This window comes from Suricata suricatta, chromosome 6, assembly GCF_006229205.1.
Source record: "Suricata suricatta isolate VVHF042 chromosome 6, meerkat_22Aug2017_6uvM2_HiC, whole genome shotgun sequence".
Taxonomy (NCBI): domain Eukaryota; kingdom Metazoa; phylum Chordata; class Mammalia; order Carnivora; family Herpestidae; genus Suricata; species Suricata suricatta.
Genome location: NC_043705.1, coordinates 27,375,391 through 27,381,041, shown reverse-complemented (window position 1 = coordinate 27,381,041; position 5,651 = coordinate 27,375,391). Strand labels below are relative to the sequence as shown.

Genomic DNA, 5,651 nt, shown 5'->3' with positions numbered 1-5,651 from the left:
ACAGAAGCTGAGTTCAAATCTCCTATTTTACTGATCAGCTATGTCACCCTTAAGGCAAATTACCTATTTTTCTACTCTTAAATTTTTCTGTTAACTGAAGAAAATCGTATCTCCCTCAAAGGGTTTTTGTGAGGAAATGGGTTATTTAAAGTACATAAAGTACTTAGAACTAAGTATATATGACATATGGTAGACTCTAAGAATAAAGCTATGGCCAACATTTTGATTATTTATTCACAAATATTTATTATAACCTATGTGATAAATATTGTATTTATTTAAAATATTTTTAAATATTTTAAACATTTTAAATTTACCTGACTTTGCCAGATGCCAGATCAGCCATTCTTAGCTGCACTAAACCTGGCCAATCAACTTGCAAAGATTAAAGGGTGGGAGGGTTGCCTGGGTGGCTCAGTAGGTTAAGCACTGGACTTCAGCTCAGGTCATGATCTCCCAGTTTGTGGGTTCAAGCCCTCCAACAGGATCTGTGCTGACAACTCAGAGCCTGGAGCCTGTCTTCTGATTCTGTGTCTCCCTCTCTCTCTGACCCTCCTCTGCTCACACTGTCTCTCTCTGTCTCTCTCTTCACTGAGTCTTCAAAAGAAAAATAATCCTTATGAGACCTTTCAAAAAGGACATTGGACAAGAGATTTGCAGCTCTTTAGAAGAATTCTGCATCTCACCTCTCTTTTTGATCTCAAAGTCATGATGCACTTTATGACTCTTTTTTTTTAAATGTTTATTTATTTATTTTGAGAGAGAGAGTGCATGGGAGAAGATGAGGGTCAGAGAGAGGGAAGGAGAATCCAAAGCAGGCTCCGTGTTGTCAGAGCAAAGCCTGACGTGGGGCTTGATCTCATGAACCATGAAATCATGACCTGAGCCAAGATCAAGAATCAGATGCTTAACCAACTGAGATACCCAAGCACCCCAGGACTTTGTGACTTTTGATAAGATATTGCCAAACTGGTTTCCATTCTCTTGGTCTTTTTTTTTTAATGTTTTATTATTTTTTTTATTTTTGAGAGAGAGAGACAGCGTGAGCAGGGGAGGGTCAGAGAGAGAGGGAGACCCAGAATCTGAAGACAGGCTCCAGGCTCTGAGCTAGCTGTCAGCACAGAACCTGACGTGGGGCCCAAACCCACAAACTGTGAGATCATGACCTGAGCTGAAGTCAGACGCTCAATTGACTGAGCTGCCTGGGCGCCCCACCATTCTCTTGGTCATGTTCTTCCCAGCCTGAGACCTCCTGTTCAGAGTACTTAATTAACCAGGACCTGAACGACTGTTTTTTAAATTTCTTGTTTAAATTTATGGAGTGTTCAAAGTAAAATTTAAGAAGCAGACAAGTGAAGCTGCTATGTCTCCCAGGGTCCATGAATTTTATTTTCTTTTTTCTTCTTTTGCTACAGACCCAGGAACTTCTTGAGACCCTGATTAGCCTTTCCCTCCTATAAGAGGACTTTTCATTTTGCCAACTAATTGATAATACTCTTTCCGAGGGAGAGAAAGACCAAAAGCCGTTGCCAAAAGCATTTTGATCACTTGTTCTTAATGAAATAAAACAAGTCAATAACTGTAGTCAGAGATAGCAGCTTCCAAGACATTAATTGAGGCTGTTTTGTGAGAGAAGAGGCATTAAATGAATTTTCTTTCATGTTTTCCTTTCCTATACTTACAACATTTTGACATATTTGTTGTTCGCCAGGGTGTGGTTTGCCAAGTATTCTGGGGGTTAGGGAGGGGGAATTAGCCAAAAGGAAACATGACTGGCTGATTTAATATTTCTCTTCAGGCTGAATGATATCCTGTATAGTAAAGAAGCATTGTGTATTAGCTTGTCTAAATTATGTTAGTTTTCCTACTCAGTGGGAGAGGAGGAGTGAGCGTTGGTCTAACCAACTCTGCCTCGGGGGACGGCGTCATGGGAAGGTAGTTAATGGGATTTATTAAATGCATTTTTGGTTTCTGGGCAAAGAAAAGGGGTCTTCGAATAAAGGACGTTATTGTTTTTATCCTCCCAATCTGAACCTGCTTCCAGCTTTATGCATATCTTTATTATGAGGTAACTCGGGATGTGGAAGATCTATTAATTTGGGGAGATTACCGCTGCTTACATTCACGCTTTGAAATCTGAAAACATGAGCAGGCACTGCATCTAATAGTCAGTAATAACTCATTATAAATGTTCTAAACTGTAAAACCCTCTAAAACACACACATTCGGCTCTCCCAGGCTCGCTGCCAGCTTCCACACTGAATTTCTGATCAGAGGGTCTGCTGGGCTCTGGTGTCTGTATTTGAGCCAGTGCCCCAGGGGATTTTGCTGTTCGTCCATGTTTGGGGACTAGAATCTTGAACAGTGGCCTTTTTTAAAATGTTGATATATTTATTTTGAGAGAGAGAGTGAGAAGGAAAGAGAGAGAGAGCATGAACGCGTGTGTGGGGGAGAGGCAGAGAGAGGGAGGGAAAGAACGTCCCAAGAAGGCTCTGCACTGTCAGTGCAGAGCCTGACATGAGACTCAATCCCAGGAACCATGATCCTAGGATCATGACCTGAGCCAAAGTCAAGAGCTGGACACCTAACTGAGCAAACCAGGCACCCCAGAACAGTGGGTTTTTAACTATGGCGTCCATCAGAATTCCCTGGTGCTGAAATGGCTGAGCCCTATTCCTAGAGCTTCTGGTTCAATAGTTCTGGGGTACAGATTGAGAATTTGCTTTGCTATCAACTTCCCAGGTGGCACGCACACTGCTGTTCCTGGAATCATACTTTGAGAATCAGTGATCGAACTGATCAACTCAGACTGCCTCCTGTTTTTTTATAAAGTTTTATTAGAACACAGCCATGCTCGTTCATTTATAGCCATGCTCATTCATTTACATATCCTCTATCGCTGTCATCACAACATAATGGCATAGCTCTGTAATTATAACTGTATTGTTCATAAAGCCTAGAAAAATGACTATCTGGGCCTTTGCAGAAAAAGTCTGTCAACCCCTGATTGGGAGAGAATGGTCTGATCTTGGGCCTCTTCCTGGGGATAGAGTTATCAGATAGAATACAGGGCACTCAGTTAAATTTTAACTTCAGATAAACAAGGGTTTTTTGGGGCTTTTTGTTTTTTTGTTTTTTGTACTATTAGAATGTCCCAAATATTGCATATGTAAAATCACTTTGGAAAACAGCGGGCAAGTTTATTACAAAGCTTAATATAGATGCAGCATGATGCTTTCTTTAATCCTTTGTATTTACCAAGCTAAGGGAAAGATATGTCCATAAAAAGTCATACATACAAATGTTTACAACAGCTTTATTTTTACTTGCCAAATCCACAAAAGAATTCAAATGCCATCACCAGGTGATCGACTAAACAAACAGTGGTATACGGTGGAATACGGCTCATCCATAAAAAGGAAAGACCTGCTGATTCACGCAACATGAGGGAATCTCAAAATATGCTACATGAAAAGAGTCTGACAAGATTATATACTGTTTAATATCCATTTACGTAAGATTCTAGGAAAAGCAAACTAGTATACAGTGACAGAAAGCTGACCAGTGGTTGCCTGGGGATGAGCGCAGTCGGGAGGGAAGGAGGAGAGAAATTACAGAGGGCACAAGGAAACTTCTGGGGATGGTGGATGTGTCCGTGATCTTGTTTGTGGTGTTGATTTCACAGGCATAGACAGATGATAAAACATACCAAGCGGCACATTTCAGGTATGTGCAGTTTCTTGTATGTCAATTGCCTGGCCATGACACTGTGGAAAAAAGGAGTTCAGCACTTCACCTTCTGATTCTGTCAGTCTCTACTGCCTCTGGGGCTGATCTGGGACTACAGGCTGGAGCAGATGCTGACTCACTGACTCATTCTGGCAACAACCTCATTTATCTGAATTCTTTGTAGCTGTGAGTCTAATCTCTATTATTAGATTATGAGGTCTTGAAAGGCAATTCCTCATAGTTGGATGGCCCTGTGGCTGTACCTGCTGGCTTTCTGCTCCCTGGTCTGACACCTTACTAGCAACTTCAACCTGTATTAAGTGGGTCCTGAGTCTATGATGTCATAATTAGAAATGAGCTTGGCTCCACCTTGGCAAATGGTTGCTATCCCTGCCAAAAATATGTCTGCTGGCTGCCCAGAGTCCCAAATTCTCAATCCTGGCCGGAGCCAACCTCAGGCCATGTCCCTGAGGGATGCACATGCCCCTTGCCAGTGTGTAGCTGCATCTCTCTAGGTGCTTCTGTTAGCTTTCTGTGTAAGTCTTTTCTACCATGTCCCAGAGAATAGGTTGAGAGTAACCTTGATCTAATCTGTCTGGGAGCCAGGTCTAAAGGTTAAAAATTGAAGCTAGTGTCACTGAGTCAATCATTCCCCCTTGTTATCTGCCTGATGGGCTGGCAGGATCTGATGAGAGCAGAGTGCAGAGAAGCAGAGAGCTGTCTCAGTCCTGTCCCCGCCCCAGAGAAAGGCTGCCCGTGGGCCAGGCAGACACAGGGGCTCTCTCTCCAGCAGCAACTAAGGGAATTCCAAGAGGAGAATACACCACATGGGAAGAAGAATTTCTGCAGATATCTTTCTGAAACATGAATTTTCCCCTAAATTGGTCTCTGTATGGGTCTCATAATGCTTAACATTAAATAAATCAATATAGAGTAGAATATAGATGCAAAAGAAGTCCTCATAGATGTGAAATGTGGTACAGTCCTTGTGTTGGATGGAATTATTAATGGGCACTAATGACTGATTAATTTAAAAAATGTCCGCTCCAAACAACTGTCCTTTCCCATTCCACAGCCTACTCATGTCTGAGTTGCTGGCGGCTCTCTGAGATCCTAAAGAAGATTTCACCCACTTTGGATAATGGACTTGACAAAGTGAGAGAGATCTGGGTGGGCTTCCTGGGGGGCTGGATCAGAACAGCTGAGTTGTACAGGTCAGCACGCACTTGTTCTTTGCAGGGATCAAGGCCCTTTAAGGAGTGGAGCAGAGACCACAAGCCTGGCCCACTGTGACACTCTGTCTCCCCTGTTTGCCTTCTTCCCACTGGAGAGCTGATAAGTCTGCTCGTCTTCCCTGCCCAGAGCTCCGGAGGGTAGAGCCCAGACCCCTGAATGTGGGCCAGCGCAGACACCTGTCCTCTCCCAGAGCAGAAGCAATAACAGGGTCTCACATGTGCTCCGTCCTGCCGGGGACACTGCATGTCTCCTTACTCAAGCCTCTCAACAAGCCTGTGAATCAGCGGTTACTATTCCCATGTCACAGCTGAGGAAGTTGAGGACCAAAGGAGATGACTGATGTTTCTCACACTTTAGTGTGCTCTGGAATCACCTAAAGAATCTTGCTAAATACAGATTCTGGTCTGGGTTGGGACCTAGGATTCTGCATTTCTAACCTGTATCAGTGAGTAGCCAATGGCTGCATGAGTTCTGTTCTGTCCAACGTCAAGGCCTAGACCCTTCTACTTGAGAGTCAGTTGTGTGAGGTGGGGGTGGGGGTGGGGGGTTGGGATACAGTGATGAGTGAGGCAAACTCTGCCCTTGAGGGCTCCCCACCTGGTCAGGGATGCAGATGCCTCCCCAGGCAACTCATGGTGTGAAGTGCAGTCTTAATCCTGGCAACAAAGTCCTACAGGTAGGAGCCA

The 5,651-nt window shown here is 43.6% G+C and overlaps 1 long non-coding RNA gene across 1 annotated transcript; it reads left to right on the top strand.

Annotated features, from left to right (window-relative positions):
* The first annotated feature begins 4,143 nt into the window (after positions 1–4,143).
* Positions 4,144–5,380, top strand: LOC115293280. Its single transcript, XR_003909468.1, has 3 exons — positions 4,144–4,265; positions 4,805–4,884; positions 4,969–5,380. It is a non-coding gene; the product is annotated as an uncharacterized LOC115293280 (long non-coding RNA).
* Positions 5,381–5,651: the final 271 nt, after the last annotated feature.